Source organism: Ictidomys tridecemlineatus, chromosome 9 (assembly GCF_052094955.1).
Source record: "Ictidomys tridecemlineatus isolate mIctTri1 chromosome 9, mIctTri1.hap1, whole genome shotgun sequence".
Taxonomy (NCBI): domain Eukaryota; kingdom Metazoa; phylum Chordata; class Mammalia; order Rodentia; family Sciuridae; genus Ictidomys; species Ictidomys tridecemlineatus.
Window position 1 is genome coordinate 52,852,444 of NC_135485.1, and position 26,339 is coordinate 52,878,782.

Consider the following 26,339-nt stretch of genomic DNA (forward strand, 5'->3'; position numbering starts at 1 on the left):
ACATAATAATACATGGGGTATCATTTCCCACATCAGGCTTCCAGAAGCTGAGTTCCATTGAGTTGACCTCTGAAGTCAAATAGCACACCATACACCTTTTTAGAACTCTCTTTATGCTACAATTGATGCAGTTTCCCTTAATGAATGCAGTTTGGGGAGAGGAGGACAAGAAGGATGTGTGTATATGTCTGATATTTATGTGTGCAGTAAGTGGATGATGGATAATTATGAAGATTCCTAGGTATAATTCCTAATCAAAGATAAAATTCTTAGGTGAGAATTTAAACAAAAATACTAATCTCAGAAAACTAAATGGAAATAACTTATTTTTTAAAAGTTATAAAAAATGGTAACTTTAAAATTAGTGTATATTTTAATTTCACATCCACATTTTGAGTTTAACCTAAGAAACATGTTTTTAATTATTCTCTTAAAATTGCCACCAAATTTTTATTTTGTATCCCTTGGATGTTTCTTAAAATATGACAATTCTCTCATTGTCAAGCATTTGGCAAATTATCTCTCTTGTTTTTCATAGGTTCTAAAAGGACAGGATGAAGGCTTCAATGCTAAGTGAACTCCTTCTGACTTTTGCCATTTGTTTTCAGGTAAAATTTTAGAAATATTTGAAAATCAAAGAACAACATAAAATTAAAGACTTACCTAACACTGAGATGGGGCTTAAAATGAGATCAAGGCATTGCGTATTTAAAAACAGGACATACTTGCATAAATAAAAAGAAACAGGAACAATTATCGTTTTCTTCCAACATACATAGAAACATGTCTATTTAAAAATCACCTGGAATTTGAAGAAAAGAAGCAAGGGAAAGGGAGAGATAGACAGAAAATAAAGAAACAGAGAGAGGTAAAAAATCCAAAGAGGGCATGACTATTAGTTAAGAAAGCTAAGGTCTGAGAAAATCTTCAAATAAATTTGGAGGAATAGAACTAAATTTACATTGAAATATTAGAACTTCTTCTTAATGCCCAAGTCCACCCATCACCTCTATTTGAAGAAAGTTTCACTCTGAATGTGCAAGGAAGAGATGAGTTTACTCATTTCTTAAATTTGTTTTTCACTCAACCTCTAGGTTTAATATTCATATTCTTATGATCAAAAGTTGTAATATATTCTTCCACTGAAGACAAGAAAACAATGACAGGGAAGATGGTCTTTTCTATTAATACCTAGAGTAAACAATCACATTTTTTGACCCATTTGACACATGATTTGTGCAACTAGATTTGATTTACTATTCTGAGTAAGCCCTGTGTCTCCAGAATATTATAGCTTTTACATCTCTTGCAGTTAAAAAAAGAAAAACTTCCTTTTCTTTTTATTAAATTACTGACTTCCCTAGCTCCTTATATTTCTTTTTGATCAGTGGACACACTAAACAATTTGTTTAGAACTATAATTACTCTTAGGCTGGAGATGTGGCTCAAGCGGTAGCGTGCCAGACTGGCATGCGTGCTGCCTGGGTTCGATCCTCAGCACCACATACAAACCAAGATGTTGTATCTGCCGAAAACTAAAAAATAAATAATAAAATTCTCTCTTTAAAAAAAAAAAGGAATTATAATTACTCTTGAAATGTCTGTCAGTGTCATTTAGTCTACCATTCTTTATTCCAAAATACGTTCTGCCTTATGTCATCACTATAATTTCCTGGTAGATGTTTGCCCATGGCAATTGATACCCGAGAGAAAAGTTTATAGGCAATAAAACTGAAAGCTGGGGCTGGGGATGTGGCTCAAGTGGTAGCGCCCTCGCCTGGCATGCGTGCAGCCCGGTTCCATCCTCAGCACCACATAAAAACAAAGATGTTGTGTCCGCCGAAAACGAAAAAATATTAAAAAATTCTCTCTCTCTCTCTCTCTCTCTCTCTCTCTCTCTCTCTCTCTCTCTCTCTCTCTCTCTCTCTCTCTCTTAAAAAAACTGAAAGCTTTTATAAGCAATAAAAACCATTGAAATTGATTTTTTTTAATTTTCTGAATTCAGCATCAAATCTCCCTCTTTTGTATAGTTTCTAAATCAGAGTTTAGCTGTAATACTTTCATTGAAATTTGAGTGATGTTTTACTGTGTGGTTCTTGTTAATTTATTAAGAACATGATAGTAATTTTTTACTCCACAGTCTAAATTTAAAATAGGTTTTAATATATTTAATGGAAATATTATACCAAACCAATTAATTTGATTTCCCCAAATTTCATTTTTATAGTTAAATAAAAGGTTTTTTTTAGTAAATATTCAAGTAATTACAAGGTTCTTTGTCTAAACATATTTTGCCCCATTATTTTAATTTTTAAAACTTCATCATATATTGACAATAACATATATCTTTATGGGGTAAAAAGTGATGTTATTATTTATTAATACAACTTGAAATAATAAGTCAAGCTAATTAACATATCACCTCAAATACAATTTTTTGTAGTGCAAGCATTTGAATTTTTTACTCTTAGCAATTTTGAAACGCTAATGTTCTATTATTAACTATATTCATCATGCTGTTCAATAGATCTTAATAAAAAAATAGTTCTTAATAAAACCCCACTTATAATTTTATCTGAGATTTTGTATGTTGGCCATTGTCTCTTGATTTTACTCACCCCCTCACTCCTTATAACCATCAGTGTACTTTCTGATTCTATTAGTTTGATTAATTTGATTCCACAAAAAAGTGAGAATATACAGTATTTGTCTTTCTGTGCCTGAATTGTTTTACTTAGAACAATAGTCTTCAATTCCATCAACATTGTCACAGAGGACAGAACCTTCTTTTTTAAAGCTGAAAACTATTCCACTGGGTACATACACCACATTGCCTTCATCCATTTATCTGTCAATGGGCTCTTAGGTTGATTCCTTAACTTGGCTATTAAAAATAGAAATCAGACATTTCTTCTATTCACCAATTACAAGTCTTTGGGGTAAATGTCCAGAAATGGTACTTCTGGGTCATGTGATAATTCTATTTTTATTCTTATTTTTTGAGGAACCTCAAATAGTTTTCCATAATGACTGTTCTATTTACATTCCCACCACAGTGCACAAGAAATCCTCTGCATCCTCACCAACACTATCTTTCATCTTTTTGATAATGACCATTCTGATAAATTCGAAGTTTATTACAATATGATTTTAATTTGAATTTCCTTAAAGATTAGCAATGTTAAACATTTTATTGCCCACCTATATATCTTCTCAAAAAATGTCTATCCAGGTCACTTGTCCATTTTTTAATTGAGCCGTTTTCTTGTTATTGAGTTGTTTTAGACCCTTATATATTTGAAGATTACCCCCTTCTTGGATGTATGGCTTAGAAATATTTTATCTCAATCTACTGATCATCTTTTCAATCTGCTAATTGTTTCACGGACTACACAGAAACTTTTTAGTGTGATGTAATACCATTTATTTAATCTTTATTTTTATTGTCTGCACTTTGGGGTCAAGTTTAAAATCATTGCCCAGACCAATGTGACATATCTGACCACCTACATTTTCTTATGGTAGTTTTACAGTTTCAGGGCTTACATTTCATTCTTCAATCCATTTTGAATTACATTTTGTATATGAAATAAGAGTGTCATTCCATTCCTCTGTGTGTGGACATACAGTGTCCTCCACATCATTTATTAATGAGACTCCTTTTGCCATTGTGGATTCTTGGAAACTTTAGCAAACATTAATTGAGCATATGCATGGGTTTATTTCTGGGATTTATATCCTGTTGCTTGGTCTCTGGCTCTACTTTTATGCCAGTATCATGATGCTGTCATTGTATTACTTTGTAGTATAATTTCAAATAAAGTTATCTGATGCCATCAAGTTTACTCTTTTTTGTTTATGATTACTTTGTCTATTTGAGCTTTTTTTGTGGATCCACATGAATTTTAAGATTGGTTATCTATTTCTATGAAAAATAACATTGGTATTTTTATAAGGATTTCATTAAGTTTGTAGATTGCTTCAGGCAGTACAGAAATTTTAACAATATGAATTCTTCCGTTGGACAAACATGGAATATCGTTTCATTTTTTTCTGTCTTCTTCAGTTTCTTTCACCAATGTTTACGGTTTTCAGTCCTGTCACCTCCTTGATTAAATTTATCCCTAAGTATTTTTGTAACTGTATATAAATGAGACCACTCTCTTGATTTCTTTTCAAATAGCCAATTGTTAGCATATTGAAATGCTTCTGATTTTTTTATTTTTATTTTTATCCTGTAACTTTTATGTATTCATTATCAGTTTCTAAGAGATTTTTGAGGATCCTTAAGGATTTTCTAAATATAAAGTCATGTCATCAGCAAACAGCAACACTTACTTTTTCTTTCTTTTCTGGCAAGGACTTCCCACCCTACGGTTAATAAAAGTGGTGAGTGTGCATCTTTGTCTTGTTGCAAGTATGAGAGAAAGGCTTTTAATTTTTCCCCATTAAATACAATCATAAATACAGATTTTATCATGTTAAGATACATTTCTTCTATATCAAATTTATTAGTTTGCATATGTTGAATCATCTTTGCATACCAAGGATAAATTCCACTTGATCTTGGTGAATTATTTTTTAATATTTTGTGTAGTTCAGATTGATAGTTGGGGATTTTTTATTTATGTTCATTAGAAATACTGGACCATAATTTTATTGTCTTGTAATATTCTTGTCTGACTTTGATATCAAGTATATCCTAGCCTCCTAAACAATGTTTGGAAGTATTTCCTCTTTGATTTTTTTGGAAGAGCTTGAGAAGTTTGAATACTTGTCCTATAAAGATTTGGTAGAATCCAGAAGTGAAGTCATCAGATTCTGTGATTAACTATTATTTTTTTCTAGAAAATAAAAATATAATAATTTTACAATTTATTTAATGGCAACTGGTAGTCACAAAATTTACCTACTTTGGTTGTAGGGAAATTTATATTTTGTATATGAAATAAGAGTGTCATTCATTCCTGTGTCTGTGGACATACAGTGTCCTCCACATCATTTATTAATGAGACTCCTTTTGCCATTGTGTATTCTTGGAAAATTTAGCAAAAATTAGTTGAGCATATGCATGGATTTATTATGTATTCCTTAGACAAGTCTGCAAATTAGCACTGATAACTTACAAGTTATTGTACCAGCTGTAATGTTATTTTTCTTAAAGTTGATCAAATATAAGCTGACTTGGTTTATTGCTAGCATTTATAAAACCACACATAGGAAAAGAACTAGGTCTCTGGGACAAATGCATGGTCTCAATATGGTGTATGTTTAGCCTGTTCTGATTATCACAAAATCAGAACAGGAAAAATATTCACAGCCCATGCTTTTCTTTGATAGGAGATGTTTTGTTATTAATTCAAATTTTCCTGACTCATTACTGGTCTGTTCAGATTTTCAATTTCTTCATGATGTAGTGTTGGTGATTGTGTGTATCTAGGAATTTATCCATTTCTTCTAGGTTATAAAATCTGTTGTTCATACTGGTCTATGATCTTTCAGCTGTATTCCTGTGGTTTCAGTTGCAATATTTCTTATTTCTCATTTTATTTAGTTGAGTGTCTGTTCTTTTCTTCTTAGACAAGTTAAAGTTTTAGCTATTTTGTTTGTCATTCCAAATAACCAACTCTTTGTTGATTTTTATATTGTTTTCTAGTCTCTATTTATTTCTGTTCAGAAAGAAAAATTTTTATTTTCTTCCTCCTGCTAACTTTGGGCTTAATTTATTGTTTTTCTAAGTCCTTGAGGATTAAATTTTTGTTTAAGATCTTCCTTTTTATGTAGGCATTTATTACTGTAAACTTTTATCTTATAACTGATTTTGCTGCATCCCACAAGTTTTGATAATTTAATCCACTGTGTATTAATTTTTTTGTCTCAAGATATTATTTTAATTTAATTTTCTTCTTAACTTTTTCATTGACCCATTGGTTGTTCAGGGGCATGTTATTTAATTTGCATGTATTTGTGAATTTTCCAAATTGTTCTGATTATGGATTTCTAGTTTTATATCATTGTGGTCAGAAAAGATATTTGATATGATTTTGATTTTCTTAAATTTGCTAAGACTTATTTTGTGGTCTGACATATAATTTTATCTGGGAAAATGTTTCTTGTGTGCTTGAAAAAAATTGTTGTTATTGGATGGAATGTTCCATAATTGTCTATTACATCCATTTGGTCTAAAGTTGTTGTTAAAGTGCAACGATTCCTGATCAGTTTTACATCTTAATGATCTGTCCATTCCTAAAGGTGAGGAATTAAAGTTCCCTACTATTATGGCATTGCAATCTATTGCTCCATCCAGATCTATTAACGTATGCTTTATATGTTTGTATGTTACTATGAGCACACATATATGTTTATAATCATTATATCTTCTTGGTAAATTACTCCTTTTTCATTATATAACCTCCTTTTTGTGTCTATCTTACAGTTTTTAGTGTAAAATCTGTTTTACATAATAAAATTGTAGATATCCATGTTCTTTTGGTTTTCATTTGTGCTTAATATCTTTTACTCATTCCTTCACTTACAGTCTAAAGTGAGGTGAGTTTCTTTTGTAGGCATCACAAAGTTGATTTTTGTATTTTATTTCTGTTTCTTATTCATTCTGTCATTCTATTCCTTTTTATTGGATAATTTAATCCATTTACATTCCAAGTAACTTTTTGATAGGCAAGGATTTATCATGACCATTTTGCTAATTAAGGCAAGGATTTATCATGATCATTTTGCTAATTATTTTCTGGTTGTTCTGTAGATATTATGTTTCTTCCTCTCTTGCTGTCTTGCTTTGTGATTAGATGATTTTCTGTAGTGAAATGCTTTGAATTCTTTCTGTTTTTGTTATGTTCTTCTATTAAATATTCATGATTCTTATTTCCCTGCATTATTGTTTGCCCATTTGAGAAGAAAGCTATCTCTTGTGACATTTACATCCATCTTTAGCAGAGAAAGATCTTCATTATTTATCCTATGGTTCAAAAGGAGCTTGTTGTGGGTTCCCTTGTTGGTTGGGCTACTGTCTTTTCTCTGATGTCAGATGGAGTTGCTAGTACTGGCTAGAAAATCTGCTATCAGGCAGAGTCACTGGCTGGGTACTGTAATAGCCTTCAGTCAGGCTAGTTACAGAATATATTCCATGGCTGGGTGATTCTGCTATTTGGGATCTGCAGTTGTACAGAGCTAAAGGTTGGGGTCTGAAGTTAGTCAGAATCACTGCTTGGGATGGGCAGAGACTATGCTCTGGAGAAATGCATGACTATTTTTGTCTCTCTCTATATATGGGGTCATCAGGTAGGTTTTGGCTGAATGAAGTCTATTTGGCTTTCTAGAAGAATCATGTTTACCCTACAATTCTCCAAAGTACATAGAAGTGAGCAAATCTCTGATTGGATAAGGCCTTAGGGAAGGCTTTTGGGCTGAGCTTAGCTGCTCTTTCTATCCCTTACACTTCTTTGAAATAAGTGGAGACAGACATCTCCCTACCTGGGCAGAGCTTTGAAGTAGCCTTTTGGCCAATGTGAGCCACTCTTTGACCTCCTGGCTTGAGTATAGACCCATTCTTTTCAAAATGCATGAAAGCAAGGATCTGGGTGTGGCGGGGAGCAGGGGTGATGCTTGCAGTGGATTCTGAAGCTGAATGTGGAAACTAACTCTCTAGGGATCCAAAGCAGGTTGAAATCTCCATCATGTTTTGAAAGCAACCAGCTCAATTTTACAAGTGTGCTACACAGTTGGATGGTGTCTGATGAGATGTCATAGCTAGCAGAAAAACAGAGGCAGCACCTAAGAGCCATGTGCTGGCCACTATAAGTTCAAACTCCTTGTTGACCCAAAAAGTGATCTAGCTATGCCCTTAGTACCTGGGCTCCCTATGAAGTGAGGCCAGAACAGCCTACCAGAAAATTCAGTGAAAGCCAGGAAAGTAGGAGACCATTTTTTATCCCCTTTTGAAACTATGTGGGCCCCAGGGAATTTCTCTCTGTTTGACACTGTCAACCTGGGGAAAGGAAAGGGTAGCATGTTCACAGTAAGACTATTATTCTAACACTTTTAATTCAGTTTAGATTAATTTTTGTGGATAATGTGAGTAGCTTAAGGCTTGTTTCCAAGATTTGCCAGTTCATAAATGGTTGGTTGCTAGTTGAACTTTCAGTGGAGGTAAGGCCTGAGATTTTCTATTCCCTCACCTCATTCTATTATGAATTTATATGTCAATTTATTCTAAATTTAAATACACTTAAAACATTTTTCAATTCAAACAGCAGACAAGTACCCTAACTAAAATAAAAATGAAAACCAATAATTGATTTAGTGTCTCACTTGGTGATATCATCTGTTCTTCCACTGCAGTTCAGTGAAAGCCAACAATCAAGGCACCATGCAGAAAAGACAAGCAACCGTCAACCCATCCGAAGCTCACCCATCAGGCCATCACAAAGCAGATCTCCATCTACCCAGTTCATTAGGAAACCTCAAGCCTATTCTCATGCTTCTGACCCAGCTGTCCATAGGTCACCCCTGAGGGCTTCATCATCACTTTTCAATACTCAAAAATCACAGCCTCTACCTGCCAGGGCTGCATCCCTTTCTGTACTGCCAAACAAAGCAGGTGGCCAGTTACCCTCAGATTCTAGAACACCAGGTGAGAAGAAAAAATCTGGCCAATCAACACTTGCTAAGTCAATACCTTCTAAGTTTCAGTTACCACTATCTACAATTAGAGAAGCTCCCCAAATATCTCTACCTAAGAAAAAACCACTAGAAACTTCAAAAAAAACCTTATCTACATCAACCAAAAACCAATCATCTAAGTCCGAAAGGAAACAACCAATTAAATCTAACAGAATTCTTCCTTTAATTGACAAGAAAAACTTAAATCAGGCATCAACAGTTAAATCAATCCCTGAAAAAGCTTTAACCAGAAAGAAAACTCTCAATCAGCAAAATAATGAGATAGCTCCAGTCAAAAAAGGATCTACTGAGACAACATCAATAAGGACAGCTTTCAAAGCCAAAGACAAAAGTCTAACTAAATCCAAAAAGATAACACCTATATCTGCAAAGGAAAACCTCGTTCAGCCAGGAACAGATAAAACAAAAAAGAAAACATCTACAGCTGAAACCAGAATGTTAAAGAAAGCCCAAAACCCCTTTTCTGCACCTGCCAAGAAGCAAGTAAATCAGTCTAAAGCACTTAAAGTAGGTCAGTTACCTACAAAGCCAAAAATATCTGAAACAAGCAGAAAAACTCTGAAAAACCCTACAAAAAATCAACTAACACTTGCCAAACAACCATTCAGTGAAACTAAATCAGGTCCAGAAAGTTCTCCAGCCAAGAAGAAAATCCAAAAGATATCTGTACCTGCCAAAAATCAGCAGAAATTGCCTGTAGCAGGTATAAAGTCTGCAAAAACACATCTTGCAAATACTAAATCTATAAAACCATCCCCACCTCTAACAGCAAATAACAGACTAAGCAAGTCTAAAAATAAACTATCTAAATCTTCTAAGAAGGATAAAAATCAGCTTAAATCCCTTCAAGGGGTAAAAAGACCACCTCCCTTAGCAGACAAATTTGTAAAGCAATCTAAAGAAAGGAAGTCTGCACTTGCCAAAAAGAAATTAGAGTTATCTAAATCAAAAGGATCTAAATCTATTCAGGCTGTAGAGAAAAAGTATACACAAAGGAAAGAGAAACCTTTCCAGAAAATCAAAAAACCATTTCCATCACATTCTCATCCTTCAGTTCCATCTAAATCTCCTTCATGCGGACTTGCTAAATTTCCATTTGATAAAACTAAACATTCTTGTTCATGGCCAAATAAACCTCATAAGTACCCAAGGCCAAATGGCCCACATCTCCATGAACATCCTCACCACCAACCTCACACATCTCATAAACCACCCTGCCATAAGCCAATACCTCAGACAACTCCAACAGGCGTTACAACTAAGCCAACTGACTTAAATGATACCTTGAGTACTGCTGCACCTAGAGTTACTACTAATTTGGTCACTATCACTAGTACTATAGCCAATAGCAAAACATCTATATCAGTTGCCTCAACTAATGCAAGTACCTCTACCACCAAGAGATCAGATGCAACAACCAGCTCACCGGAAACTCTATCTCATGTGACTGCCACCACAACCTTGATATCAGCCACTAACTCAACAATAGGAGCTGCATCCACAGAGCCTGCCTCCATCACAACTGCAGCAGCTTCTGCAGCTACTTCAGCAGGACCTTCGGCAGAACCCACAGTCCAAGTAACTACTGAATTCAGCACCACAGTCTCCATAAATCCAGGGGACATCTCCACAACCCTCCTAGCCTCTGCCTCTGTCACTGCATCTGATTTTACCACAAACGACTTAGAAACTGAGGCAAGCACAACAGTCACCCTCCCAGCCACAGATGATTCCATCACTCAAACTGCTGCTACAACTTCAGCACACACAGGTACCACATCTCCTGTCATCACTGCCACCACTGCTACAGCCACAACCCCCACACCTGTTGGAGCCACAACCCCTTCTACAACCCTAGTGATTGATAACACCTCAAGTGGTACTACCTTATCATCAGCCAGTGCAGCTACACCCCTTGCTTCTACTACCACAGAAATACCTAAAACTTCTACCTCTGCTTCTTCTAGTTCTGTTACAACTGCATCAGTTACCACAACAGCTGCACCAAGTTCTACAACTACTAGTGCAACTGGCACTGCCACCACAGCTGCATCAAGTGCTACAGTCACACCTGCGGATGCAACTACCACCCAAACAGTAGATAACACAACCACTGAGTCAGCCGCTTCCACTACAATACCACTTGATGGGTTCACAAGTGGTACAAGTGACTCCACAATCTCAGAAACAGACTTCACATCCACTGCCAACTCTACCACAACTGATGGATCCTCAACCACAGCATTTCAGGGAACGATTACCCCAACCTCAGGAATAGATACAACCTCCAGTGACACTTCTGCTGCTGCCAACACAACTGTAGTAGTTACTGCCACAACTGAACAACGTACTACCACTTCAACCTTTGTAACTTCTGCCTCTACTGCACAAACTCCTGTCTTGACAAGTCCAGGTGAAAACATCACCCAGGTTTCTACAGCTACAACTCCAGGAGAGGAGGCTTCCACTCAACAAGCAGGTAACACAACCACCACAGAAGCTGCTGCCACTCCACCTAAAGATGCCACAACTTCACCCACTGATGCCACAACCCCTTCAGCCAATTCCACAACCTTAAAAGCAGGAACCACATCTATGGCTGTTACTGCTACAACTGTTTCAGTTACAACTACCACTCCTTGACAGCTACCACTGCAATAGTTGTAACCTTCACAATCAATGAGTCCACACCAACAGTCTCAGGTGGCACGACTATTGCCAGTACCAGAGCACCAGGTACTGCCACAACAATCCCAGTTACTCCTAACTTCACTGCTGAACCTGATTCTTCAACTACTGAAACTACAACTCTAGTGAGAGAACCATGACTGCCATCACCATAAATACAGTCTCAAATACAGCTAAAGCCACTTCCACTGTTACCAGCAGCACATTACCACCTCCTGCCACTACAACTCTAGCCAATAATCTGACAACTTACATTCGCACTACTTCCTCATAGTTAAAACAATGCAAAGGTGCATCTCAATTAACAGATAAATACATTGAAAGAATTAGATAGAGAAATTCAAGCTGGGTGCAGTGGCACATGCATATAATCTCAGAGGTTCAGAAGGCTGAGGCAACAGGACCATGAGTTCAAAGCCAGCCTCAGCAACTTAGCAAAGCCCTAAGCAACTCAGCGAGACCTGTCTCTAAATAAAATATAAAAAATGGCTGGGGATGTGACATAGTGGTTAAGCACCTCTAGCTTCACTCCCTAGTACCAAAAAAAAAAAAAAAAAAAATCAATAGGGCCAAAACACCTTGAACAATGAATAGCTAATTACTTGTAATCTGACTAAATTTTGATTTTGTAATTCTATGAAAGAAGTTATTAATTAATTTCACACAGAAGGATACTGAAGGTAAAGACTATGCTCATATTCAGAATATAGGATAGCAAAACCAAAACTAATCCAAATGCCTTTATGCTTAAGCCAACTCTGAGAAAACGTAGGATTCTAGGTGAGTGTCTCAGAAGATAGTTGAATAGATGGTCAAATCACAGTCACTTGGCTTCTTTTTAAAAATAATGATCACTGAGCTCTACCATTCTAGAATCTGGAACAAGATTTCCAGGTGGTGTGGAGGTATGTGCTGTCTGAAGAAGTAACAAGTGTAAAAACACTGACCCAGAAGTACTTCATTTAGGGAAATTGTCATGTATATAAGCTCAAACATAAGAATGAGTAAGTCACAATCAAGAAATTGTTAAGTAGTTTTTCTTGACTACTCTAAGTCCAGATGAAAATGAGGATATATTTTATTAGTTGTATATAAGAAATAGAATTTAAAAAATTTCATAGACTTGAGATACAATATAATGAAACCTAATGTAGATTATACAACCACAATCTAAAACTCTAGAGCAGAAGGAGAACTCAGTGATAGAGCACTTGCCCGAGGCTCTGGGTTCAATTCTCAGTACCTTAAACAAGCAAAACAACAACAGTAACAATAAAAACAAACAAAAAATCCTCTAAGATAAAAGGAGCAAATCTAAAACTATTTCAGAGACAGGATTGCTGAAATATGTTTTCAAATTGTATTTTAGATTTTTTGTTGTTGTTAAAAGTGAATCAAATCAATCCAAGGTAACCCTAATGATGGACAAGGCCTTCAATCTACCTAAATAGATATGCTTTAATGAAAAAACATGTAATTAGGCATGATTTGCCCTAAAATAGAATTATCTGCTATAAAGAAAGTACAAGAGGGATTCCAAAGGGTTATATAAAATGGAGTATATTAGAAATAGAAATAGAAAATTTAAAACAACTAGACAACATTTATCACACTATAAATTAATTCTCAAGATTTCTTCTAGATTTTATTATTTCTCAACATTAAATTTCTTGCATAATTTTTGTCAGTATTGCCTCAAGCATTTACTGTTAACCTCTCCAGAAATGAAACCATTATAGAAATTCTGCATCTTTTACTTCTTACTTTTTAAAAGTTTGTTCACTTTTACTTTTTCAGCTTTTGTTCAATAAATCATTTTAAAACTTATTTTTTCCTTGTATACATTTTATCAGTCCCCTACATATTTGGAAATGAATTAAAAATATATATACTAGTATATGTAACTTTCATGTTTTCATGTGTCAATTTAAAAAATAAATTCATATGATTGGTTTCGTTAAAAAAAAAGCTCCCAATGATAAGCAATACTTAAACATAAGACTGAACAACAAATTCATATTTCTGGCAACTGTAGACTGATTTCTTCCTGATTCTAAGCCCCTGACTCCCTTTTCTTATAGTATTCCTTTTAAGAACCTAGAATAGTAAATTATTTCCCCACACCTTTGAGATGTATATCTCTTTAAAAAGCTTGTTGTCAGCTTTACAATCCAGGAATGTTTTCCTAAAAAACCTGGGAGCCCAATAACCCTGATCTCCCAGTCTCTTTGAGAGGATAAAAGGAACAACTTCATTAAGCATCAACCAGCAACCACAGATGGCCTAATCACCCAGAATAACATTTGCAGACACAATAAGGCAACATGCTTGACTCCTGTCATTGTTCAACATTCCCACTAACATTATCTCCATTACTATTCCACTAACTCACACAAATGTTGAAAACCCTCCCATCTTTTGTTTCAGGGAAGTTGTCCACAGCAATAGTCTAGAATGAAGACTTACTTAGCTGTTTTACTTTGCCATACCATTTTTGCTTTGATAAAGTAAACATGAGGAAGTCAAAAATTATAAGAAAATGAAATTTGGGTTAAAGCTTCCATCAGCTAAGCTTCATACGATGTCAAAGGAACCAAAAGGATCATAACCTCGAAAATGACCTGAAATGTCTTTCTCAGTTTGTTTACTTTTAAGACTATGGAAATAATATATAAAAATTGTTAAGACTAAGAAATTCTGAATGGAGTAAAATAAATATTATAGATTCTTCACAGAACAAAAAAAGAAAGAAAAGAAAGAGAAAAAGAAAAAAATGAATCCAGGGAAAAAACAGGGAGTCTGAGGCTGCACTAAAGAACATAATTGATCTTGGAAATATAGGAACTTAAATTTTAAAACTCACATTGAAGCCAAAATTAAAGACAAGCAGTTAGCGTAGATAGGTAATCTGGTGAGATGGGGAAAATGGAGGCTTGTTTGGGTCTGGGAAGTTGGAGACCCACCCTGGGAAGCTAGGATGTTAATACCTCCAGAGTGCTTTGATTACCAAGATTACCAGACTGTACTGCCCCTCCCAAAGGTTGTTAACTAAGCACCCCCAGAGCGAACAGGGAGCTGCTAATTAATGCCCTCTGGGCTGCCTCTCCCTCCCTGCCCCAGATCATCCCAGTTTAGCCCTTCCAGCCCACCTGCTTTTCACCTCTTGGCCATCCCACCGGCATCTCTGGGTTTAGTCACTTACATTGGATAAAGAGATAAGGGGAAAGAGGGAAGGATAAAAAAGAAAGTCTAAAATGTATAAAAGGGGCAGGACTGTCTCACTTCTTGGGATACCAGGATACCAGCTATGGCCCCCTTTTCCCTCCCAGGAGAAGTCTGTGTTACTATATATATATATATATTTTTTTTTTTTTTAACAAAACCTGCTTTATATGCTTGCCTCAGCACTTCTCTAATGTTCAAATGTCAACTTTTGAGGAGGCAGAACTCCTCATCAATAATCGGCAGTATTAACATGAGTGCAAAGTATAGGTCACTGGGTCAACTCCAGAAACAATTAAACCTAAGACTCAGCACATAAACCTGGGATCCTAGGAAGCTACATCCTTTAAACAAATTCAAAATCTTTGTAAATAGAAACAGCAAGCAATGTGCTGTACTCACTTGAGCTCTGAAAGATTAAAGAGTAGAGACATAGGGCATTGGTAATGCCTAATTTTCTTCCAATAAAATAATAGATATACTAAAAAAAATAATAGATACATGGGAACAGAGCAACATTTACAGATACAAGGGGTGATAAACTGAAGTGACTCCATTTTTGAGAAACCAGCTTCTACCTCAAGGCCTGTCCAAGGAAGAGAGCATGACCCTGGTCCTTGAAAAAACCCACAGAGCACTCCTAAGCACATACCCACCCTGCTGAGTTGTTTGTCTGTAAATAACAGGAGAGATCTGCACCGCCAGGTGTCCCTGACTCAGTTAGGCCAGGTGAGGACCCATAGCAACCCCCCTAGCAACCTCCAATCAGCTTGAGACAGGGAAAATACCTGGGATGCCAGATGACCTCCCAGTAGTTTATGGTGGTTGATAACGTGTTGGGAAACATGTTTAGCACATACACCCTCGTGGCCTAAACCAATCAGTTCAAATGAATCCCCTTCTTGTACTAACCAATCACCCCTACCCAGCTTGTTCCCACCAGTGAATGTGCTTAATCAATGTGAAGAGTCGTTGTTTGATTTTCCCTCAGTATGGAATGATTTGCTGTGTGATGTTGTGATGCATAGAGGATCCCCCCAAAACCTATAAAATCTCACTGAACAAAGGACAGGGACTGACTCCCTGGGACCCCTACATCGGGAACGGTTGTGAGTCCAGGCTCAAGCTTGCAATAAAGACTCTTGTGTGCTTGCATAGGATTCGGCTCCTGGAGGTCTATTGGGGTCCCAGGAATCTGACATTACAGGGGTACACTTCATTCACTTTTCTATTATAGAAACAAACACATAAGCTTTAAAGACCTGAATGAATCTTCCCCTCAAGCAAGATTTAAGTTATAACTGTCACAGAAAAGTAGGGAACTGAAACTCCAAACCTCAGTTCTTGTGTTCCCATGAAAGAAAATTTAGTCAGACACCAAAAGAACTTTATGATAAGTGAAAATAAAGTAAAAACAAACTGTGTGTGTGTGTGTGTGTGAGAGAGAGAGAGAGAGAGAGAGAGAGAGAGAGAGAGAGAGAGAGAGAGACTGTCTCTGAACAGAGAATGACAAAGGAGACAATGCTGTCTCCAAATGTATCACTGTTGGTTGTTTACCAGGAGAACTGGGGACCACCTTCTGTACTCTTTGCCATTCTGGTGTTTAACTCCTCCTTCATGTTGGGCAGTGGAGTTTTTGACCTGAATTGGTCCTCTCTGAACTGTTAAGGAGGCCATCCTATTTAGGGGGCTTTCATCTACAAGTTAATCCCATGTCAATGTGGGCACTGGGGTCAGCAGCCAGTCAGAAGTTTCCTTAGTGTGCCTGGCTACTAAAGGAATCTTCCTTTCCAGACAGAGACCCTTATAGCCATAATTCCTAGCTTTGATTCCTAGTCATTGGTCCCCATCAGCATCAACAGACCCTATCAAGATTTAATCCCATCAATCCTTTTCTTTTGACTGTATTTTCTCATTAGCAACTTTGCTTCTTTTTATTTCCTCAAATTAACTATCACACATTGCTTTCTCGTCTATTTTGAAAGTAGTTTAAAGTAGACTCTAAAGGAATTTAAAGAACACTTATGACCTTGACATGCATTTCACTGCTCATTGCTCGCTACTACATAACATAACTACACAAGAGGTTCTATTGGACCAAGTGTGACTCAGGGGTCCTCTCTTCACAATTAAATCAACATCAAAGGAATAATGTGATCACCCTGGAGGCTGAAGTATCATTCAGCTTGTCTCTGCATTTAAGGTACTCTCATGGTTACTATTTATAGTTCAGAATAGTAATAGCTGAAAATTTATAAGTGCTTATATGTGCTAAGCACTATATATGTTGATGAAATCTCATTTTATCATAGTAACAACCCTGAAAGGTTTGTTATGCTGTTAAGTTCTTTTTATAGACAAGAAAATTGAAGCCTGGAGGAATTAATGTTTTGCTCAAGGTCAAAGAACTAAGACGTGATGGTTCTAGCATTTATAAATAATTAGAATTAAGTGAAGAGTTAAATACAACTAGTTTATTTGCAGGTAACATCATAGTCCTGGAAAAGTTGTCTCAGAGCTTGTGAAAAAGTTGGAATCCCACCCCACCTCCCCCCCCCACCCCATCAAAAAGAAAGGAGAATATAAACTAAGGCATTTTTAACACATAAACCATAGCAAGCTGGCTCAGAGGATTATACTGGATATGGGATATTTTCACTTTACCAAAGGTCTAAAATAGGCAACTGAATGTAAAATAAAGTTTAGAAAAAGAATAGCATCAGGAAATTGTTACAGAAAAAAATCCACCACTGGAGTCCAAGTGACAATAGGATCTGAATCCACAGGTTTTTTCAATCTTGCCTGAAGAATTTCAAGTGAATTTCAAGTGGTCAGAGGTTATTAGAAGAGAAAGGGAAAAAAAATGGACACTTTCAAGGGAGAAAAAGAGAGAATGGGTCCTGTCAGGGAGGAGGGGGACAGTGCATCTTGTCTCCCCACAAGTTTTACTGGGGGGTCCCAGGAAAGTTTCTGGAGAATCCTTCCTGGATCTACCTTTCAACTTCTGACTCATAGTGGGATTGCACCAAACATTCAAGTCCCCATGGACTTACTCCACAGAGGGGAAATTTTACTGTTTATAATGACATGTTAAAAAGACTGCTGAATATCCAAAGGCAAACTCTGGGTCACCTTGGCCTGTGCTGACTGGTTGGAGTCTTTGGACCTACATTTCTATTGTGGATAAAAGGTTTTTTGCTGAGGAATATAGCAGATCCTGTTAACTTAAGCCAGGACAAGACCAGATGTCCTCAGAAAAATGCTTTTTAACAGAATGCTTTGAGCTAGGTGTGGTAGCTCATGCCTTTAATCTCAGCAGCTTTGGAGGCTGAGGCAGAAGCATCACAGGTTCAAAGCCAGTCTCAGCAAAAGTAAGGTACTAGGCAACTCAGTGAGACCCTGTCTCTAAATAAAATACTAAATAGGGCTGGGGATGTGCTCAGTGGTCAATTGCCCCTGAGTTCAATCCCGAGTACCCCCCATAAAAAAATGGGAGAGAGGGGTCAGCACTTAGGCCCAGTCTATAGAATAAACCCTTTAAATCCATGTTCTCACTTCTCATGTCTGTTTGCTACCTATAAGAAATTTTTACTTAGATTTTAATTTCCTGAAAGTCTGAAAAACCATATGAATTGTCTTTGAATGTGAGAATGTCAAAATCCAAAAGGCTCAAGGGCAAATCAACTGACCCCAGGACCAACTCAAAATAACAAAAGGCAAAAGGTAATCCTTTTCTAGAATGCAAACACACAGGAATTTTTAAATTAAATTCCCATTGTCCACACATGTGAAAAGAAGTATAATAAAAACAACTATTTCTAAATTGTATAAATTCACTTCTAACCCTTGTTGGCAGGGACATTAAAAAGGATGAAGAACAATCATAAGTGCACAATCTGATTTATTTTTCTAAGTAACTAGCTGGCCTCAGAGGAAGAACTAGAACATGGTAAGCGTGCCAGAAGTACCCCTCATGCTCTCTTGCAGTCACGACCTTGGATAAAAGATAAATACCATTCTGATTTCATCACTTCATTCTTGATCTCCAGATCTCCATTTCCATTGATTTGTGAACTACACATACCATGGAAATATCTCAAATGCTGCATGTTTAAAGGGAACATGTTACCTTTATCTCCCTCAGTTTTGTGCCCTTATAATCTCCATCTCTATCATCATTCACCATCTACTCAATTGCCCAAACTGCAAACTTATGTTATTTTGGGGTTTTTTTTAAATGTAATTTCTTTTCATTCAACCTCTTTTTAAAAGCTGCCGCAGTCTGGCTTGGCACAATTCAGGAGCCACTTGTCAAAAGAAACTAACTTTATTTTTAGAACTACAAACGCCAAACAAAACAGCTCCTCAGGGAAAAAACCCTCAGAGCCCAACTGCCACCACCGGCTTCCACAAGCCTCTCACCCCCACACCAGCCTCCCAACCTCCCACAATCCTCTTGCTCTTGAGGCCGATTGGCTGGGTTGCGTGGGCAGAGCCAAAGAAGTCCCCCAATGAGCAGCTCCGTGGAGGAGCCAATCAGCTAGATGTTGCTGGGGCCGCTGTGAGCCAATCATCAGCTGGCAGTCTGAAGGGCAGGGAAACAGCCCAATGAACATCACCGCAGAGGAGCCAATCAGCTAGATGTTGCTGGGGCCGCTGTGAGCCAATCATCAGCTGGCAGTCTGAAGGGCAGGGAAACAGCCCAATGAACATCACCGCAGAGGAGCCAATCAGCTAGATGTTGCTGGGGCCGCTGTGAGCCAATCATCAGCCGGCAGCTGGAAGTTTGCTGGCAGCTGGATCATCAGCCAGCAGCTGGTTGCTGGCAGCTGGAAGTTTGCTGGGGCCCCTTTGGCTGTGGCTCTCAACAAAAGCTTTATTATCTCTGATCTAAATTAGGTGGGTAATATTCTACAAACTAATCTCTCTACTTCTAATTAATCTCATTCTCCTCCTTCTTTTTTTATGGCCAAGAATGTACCACAAGAAGGTAACATGGTTGGAGCAGAGGTAGACAGAAGGAAAGAATAAATGAGCTCTGGGAGCTCCTAGATGACAATATTTTGTAGGGTCTTCAAGACTTCAGCTTTATTTTTAGTGAACCCAATGGTCACTGGATGTTTGGGGCAGGAGAGTGACATAATCTAATATTAAAAGAAATAATGTATCTTCAGAAACAAGAGGCTAGTTAAAATACTACAGCTGTAATCAAGGTGAAAATTGATGGAAGCTTGAATGAGGATGGCAGTAGTGGTAGAGTTAGTAAGAAGTAGTTAGGATTCATTATATTATGAAGGCAGAGCCATCAATATTTGCTCAATGATTGAACATTGAATTTACAGCAGAGTATGCAACAATGAACTCCACTTTTTTTAATCTGAGTAGTTGGATTGACTTTATGCATAAGCTATCATAGATGGGGTATCTTAAACAACAGAAACTTATTTTCTCAGTCTTGAAGGCAAGAAGTTTGAGATCAAGGTGCTAATTGGTTCCATTTCTAGTAAGGACTCTCTCTCTAGTTTATAAACAGCCATGTTCTCACTGTGTCCTTATACAAGTTTTTTTTTTTTAAGCATTGCATTAAAAGGATGATCAGAGTGATATCTCTCCCTCCCTCCCTTTCCTCTCCTCTCCTCTCTTCATCTTATAAGACCATAAAATCTTATACGATCTTATACGATCATAGCCCTATGATTTCATTTAACCTTAATCACCTCCTAAAGGTCATATCTACAAATAAAGTTATGTTATGCTGGGAATTATGGCTTTGGCATAAGAATTTTGGAGTACCATTACTCAGCCCATAGCAGTTTGCCAAAAAATGAAATGGGAAAATCTATGGGAGCATTTTTGTTGGTATTAGGAGCATATCAGAAGTTTTGTTCAGATATGTCATAAACATGTCTATTGAGATCCAACTGCCTCTGATAAATAAAAAGCTTAATGAAGTAGTCTGGAATTTAAGATAAATGTCTGAGCTTTTGGTGGTATTTATATTCAGACATATGTAACTAAATGAAATCACAAAGGGAATGAGTATCAATAGAAAAAAGAAGAAATTCAAAGATAAAATCATGTGTAAAAAATGTCCAACATCGTTAACAATTAGGGATGCAAATCAAAACTACACTGATATTCCATCTCATTCCAGTCAGAATGGCAGCCATTAAGAATATAAACAATAGAGGCTGGGGATGTGGCTCAAACGGTAGCTCGCTCACCTGGCATGCGTGCGGCCAAAGATGTTGTGTTCGCCTATAACTAAAAAATAAATATTAAAATTCTCTCTCTCTCTTTCTCTCTCTCCCTCTCTCCCTCTCTCTTTAAAAAAAAGAATATAAACAATAATAAGTGCTGAAAAGGATGTATAGAAAAAGGAACACATTTACCCTGTTGGTGCAATTGTAAATTAGTACAATCATTAGGAAATTTAGTATGGAGTTTCCTCAAAGGCTAGGCATGGAACCACTATGTAACCCAGCTTTAACCTCCCAAGTATTTATCCTACAAAATTAAAGTCATCATACAAGAGCAATAAATGCATACCCAAGTAAAACAACACAATTCACAATAGCCAAACTGGACTAGGCATCCATCAGCAGAGGATAGATAAAGAAATGGTTGTATATTTGCAAAATAGAATTTTATTCAACTATAAAAATATGAATGTGAAAATATGTTGTTTTCAGGAAAATAGATTGAACTGGAGAAAACACTATGTTAAGCAAAATAAGAAACTCAGTAGGGTCAAGAGTCATAAATTTTCTCTCACATGTGGAAGCTAAAGCAGAAAGAAGAAAAGAAAGTTAGTGGGGATGGGGAGAATTCCATGAAAATCAAAGAAAGATAAGCAGAATAGAGGGAGGAAGGAGGGATGGAAAGGGAAAATATTGAGGAATGATATTCACCAAATATTACTATTATATTATTTACATGTGTGAAAATGTAGCAACAAATCCCAACATTATGTACACCTATATTATACCAATAAAAAAGTATGGAAAAAAAAAACAAGATAAAACCATGGAGTGCTCCAAGTGCATAGAGGAAACGAAGAAGAAGCAATAATAAGTGTGATAAGAATCTAGTGAAACAGGAGGGTGAACAAGAGCACGTGGTAACCTATGCTAGAAATCAAAAGAAAAAAAATGCTTCATGAAGGAAGGTATGATCAACTTTATCAAATGAACTGATAAGTAAAATGAGGTCTTATGGACAGCTTTATTCAACAACATGAAGGCTTGAGCAATCCAAATGAATTGTTAGTGAACAACTAGGGCAGTTTAGGTCAAGTGCTAGAAGCAAATTCTTATGAAAAGAATGAGAAGGAGGAAGTGAACACAAATTTTTTGAATGATTTAATGATAAGAGCAGAAAAATGGGGCCATATCCGAAAGTCAAAAGAAGAGACAAGACTTAAAATAGTTACAGATAAATCCATGTCTTTAGGTTGCAAGAAATAGGCATTGTTAACAATTTAGGCATTGTTAAATTCATGGGGACATAGATCAAAATCTTCAGAAATTGGTGGGAGTTGAAACACATTAGGACAGAACAAAAGATTTGCAGAGCATTTTGGGAAACAGATTATGAAAAATAAGCAGTGACCAAGAGTCTGGTCCTTCTTAAAGAGACTAAAATAAATAAGAATAAGGGGCATAATAAGATTAGTCTTGATGGTCTCAAGGCAGATTATTGTATTGAGTTTAGGGATAGGAAGAGGTTGAAGTCTTAGAGCCTTGAATTCACTTCCATATAGTGAGATTTGGCCCCCTACTGGGGTCAGTCTTACCCTAGCCTAGTGCCTTAGATTCTACCTTGACCCCAATATGCAGAGTGACATTAGAAATGGGAGATTAATTTGAATGAAAGTTCCCAGGGCTTCCTCTAAATCTCTTCTGATCCAACACTTGACCCTAGGTCATAGATGCTAAGATAATTGGTAAAATCAGACATTCCCTCTTCCTAACTTCATTCAGCCCTGAAAAAAACCATTTCCGTGCCATTGTTTATGCCTTTAACTTCCCTAACCTAAATCCATCTCTCAAAATTTACCCAAACTTCAAAGCCAAGAACATTTCCAAAAAGTGTTTTTTTCCTTTTGCTGAAGCTGAACATTTATATTCTTTGATTACATAACCCACAGGTGATATTTTTTTTCTATCTTGTTCTCAATCCTATTACTCAAGATCCTGGTGCTACACTTAAAATTAGAAGGCATTCAATTAATACTTGAATGAATGAATAAATGAATGAACATGATCATAATCATGTACATTCCCTTGCTCTTAGAATAAATTACAATTTGAGGATAAATGGTGTATAGTCTACTTTTCTATTTCCAGAAATACCTTTGACACTCATTAAATAAATGTTGAGTTGATAGGCATTCTTGCCCATTAAACAAACAATGCTGACAAATTTAAGAGATTCCATAAAATAAAACAATCATCTGTAAAATTCAGATTAGAACTATGACAATGGACTTCTCAGAATTACATATAAAAAGGAACACTATAACCTGGTTCCTAATTTGTAGTTCTTCATTCAACATGATTATTTTAGTACATGAAAATGTGCTAATGAACCTACATGAACATAGAAAAGGACAATTTCTGGAAATAGTAAGTAGATCATGCCCTTTCCATATCAAAGCCTATGGAAAAATAAATGAATTGTTTATCTCAGTGAGAGAGGCACAGTGGATCAGGGCTTTGGGGTGTTAAAAAAAAAAAAAGAATTGCAAGATGAAATTTCTGAACATACAAAGCCTTGATTTTACTGTGCCAGATTCATGAAGCGGAAATCTTAGCTATCTTAGAGCTTATAAAGATGAATTTATGCCAGCTAGGGATTCTGCATCTATCGCTGGCGGCTTACTTGAAACAAAAAGACCTGTAAATATCATCCATAATTGAATGAGTATTTCATTCCTAAGTACATTTTGTTGCACTGATTTTCCAAACAATTACTTCAATTCCCTTGAATAGCAAGATTTAACGTCATGGGACGGGTATTTCCAAACTACAAAGAGATAACATTATAATTGTTCAAATCATATCTCATTGCTTTTGATATAAAGATAATTATTATGTACATAAATGCATCAATACTTGGCCTGTTTTAAAGAACAATCCAGTGACGTTCTTGGACATAACTAGAGAGATTTGGTATTTATTCCAATATGTAATAAAAGAATGTCAGCTCCAGAAAAGTATTAAGATGAGCCAAATGATAGAAAAAAATCAAGGAAGCCTAAAAAAACCAAAATGAATGACAAAAATATTTTCCTTTTTATGAATCTTTCTGTGTAGTAAGATTCATATATCAGAACCTTTATTGAATTTCATGGTTACCTTATGTGAAAGAAATATGGAGGTGTAAAAAAAGTAAGTAAATTTTAGGTGTCTTGGAATGAAAGGCATAGCAACGTAATTAAGTTCAGACTGAGAATAAACATTGTCTGATAGAAAGTATTATTGCACCATGCTTTGAATAAAATTATCTGAAAGTCAGTAGCAATTTCAGATTTTTATGGAGATTTTAAAATATGTACCAATGAATAACTCTATAACAAAAGACACAATAGGATAATATATTTTGGTTGATTCCATGTAAATAAATAATTAGCTTCAGAAACGGATTATAACATCTGTATTTGACCAGTATCAACTTTACTGAAGGAAATGGATGCCTGATACATCAATATGGTATTTATATAAATTATATAGAAAAAAATATGTATACAGTAGTTATAGACCACTTTTTAAAATTTCTTGGGGGATAGTAGGGGATAGGAAAGGTAGCAGAATACAACAATTACTAATAGGACATTATGTAAAATTGTGGATATGTAACCCACTTGATTCTGCAATCTGCATTTGGGGTAAAATTGGGAGTTCATAACCCACTACAATCTAATGTATGAAATATGATATGTCAAGAGCTTTGTAATGTTGTGAATAATCAATAAAAAATTTAAAAAAATAAAAATAAAAATAAAATTTCTTTATCTCCCTTTTACAAACATTTTACGACCTTGAAACAAACACAATTCTGTCTTTAAGAAAACCATAGCCTATTAGGGTGAATCCCCATGTAAACTAATAAATGGCAACATGTATAAAATGTTTTTATAGTGAATTAAAATTTGCTGTGGAAGCAGAGAAAGGAACATAAAGAGGAAAATGGCACTAGAACCTAAAGAGTTAATCTTTAGAAGATTTCATAATATTTAAAACAAGAGTGCTGCTCCTTCTGATTTGAAGATAAGCTGATAGGTCCACTCTGTGCCTGAGAGATGTATGCACAAAAGTCAAAAGACACGCCCTTTACTTTCTTTTGTTTTGGGATTAACTCAGAAAAGCAATCACTTTCATGTGAGGCTTTTTCCGTCTCCCACTAAAATAAAGAAGGACAGTCAAGGAGCCTGGGTTTCTTTCTTAGAATGAAACTTTCTCAGCCTGGATTTTGTCTTCATGGATTGCTGCACAAGGCTGATTTTATGAAGAGTTAAGGCTAAAAGACCAGAGAAAGAAAAGACCCCTTGCAAGGTAAATACTGGGTAAATCAAGATATTTGGAAACAAACACCTACTATTTTTATACTCCTGTTATTTAGGGATGTATTTGGATAGATTTTAAACTCCAACTGAATATTGTTTCATTAAGGTGACTTTTGTCTAAATGTCTCTAAGAATATGTAACAAATGGACAATAGTTTTTAACTTAAAAATAAGGGTGAATTTATATGGCAAAGTCCTCACTGAAGCATTTGTCCAAAATGTATTTGTAAGATATATTGTTTATTCCTTGATGCTCTATAAACTACAGAAAATAGCCAAAATTATTTCTATTCTCACTGATTGATTAAAATGATATTGGCCTTTACAAATAGAATGCATCCACATATTATCATTTATAATAATGTACCACAAATACCTAGATATCGTCTATCTTATTTATTAAGCTGGCATCTTAGATAATGTCAATGATAGTAAAATGTAATATAAATTATTTCTAGTTTTTATATCATCATTCATAGTTACTCAATAGGTAAATGTAACAGAGAACAATTTTGTACTTTAGTTCCAGGGAATCAATAGCAAAACAAGATGAAGATCTTAATCCTGACTGTGACCATCTTCAACTTTGTGATTTCCTTCCCAGTAAGTTTCAGTATTTTTTTATAAAAATATTCTTATAGAAGTAAAATTTAGGGACTGGGAATATAGCTCAGTGGAATAGCACTTTCCATTTGCCTAGTATGCATAATACCAAGCACTGTAAATTAAGATAAAGAAACTATATGAAGGTATAAATGGATTTAGATTATCAGCATACATTTAATGCAAGAAAAAACATTTTTTGCTAAACAAAATGTCATTGTATTGTTTTTATATTCTAGTTTCTCTATATAAATTTTCTTCTTTAAAAATTAACCATTTACATAATGAACTGAAGGTAACAAATAGTATAAATGCCCAGTAGTAAAGGATTTGATCGTGCTTCTCTGTACTATTTTATACTGTAAGACTCCTTCCTTACTGAAAGTTTATCATGGGACATATGATTTTGTATTCACAGAGGCTTCTTAACCTGAACATATCAGCTATTCTTTTTTATGGTGATACTGTGTATTTCTAACTTAATTAACTTAACAATCAATAGATAAAGAAGAAAGTAGAGACCTTCAGAATGTTGTTTTACTTGATCAATTCAATGCTG

The 26,339-nt window shown here is 35.8% G+C and overlaps 1 long non-coding RNA gene and 1 other non-coding gene across 11 annotated transcripts in view; both read right to left on the minus strand.

Moving 5' to 3' along the window:
* The window catches only part of LOC110598920 (uncharacterized), a 379,394-nt gene that overhangs the window by 144,130 nt on the left and 208,925 nt on the right, over positions 1-26,339 (minus strand). The gene's annotated exons all lie outside the window — the stretch shown is intronic.
* LOC120892472 (small nucleolar RNA SNORA72) lies at positions 5,188-5,320 on the minus strand. The gene has a single exon (XR_005737190.1). It is a non-coding gene; the product is annotated as a small nucleolar RNA SNORA72 (small nucleolar RNA).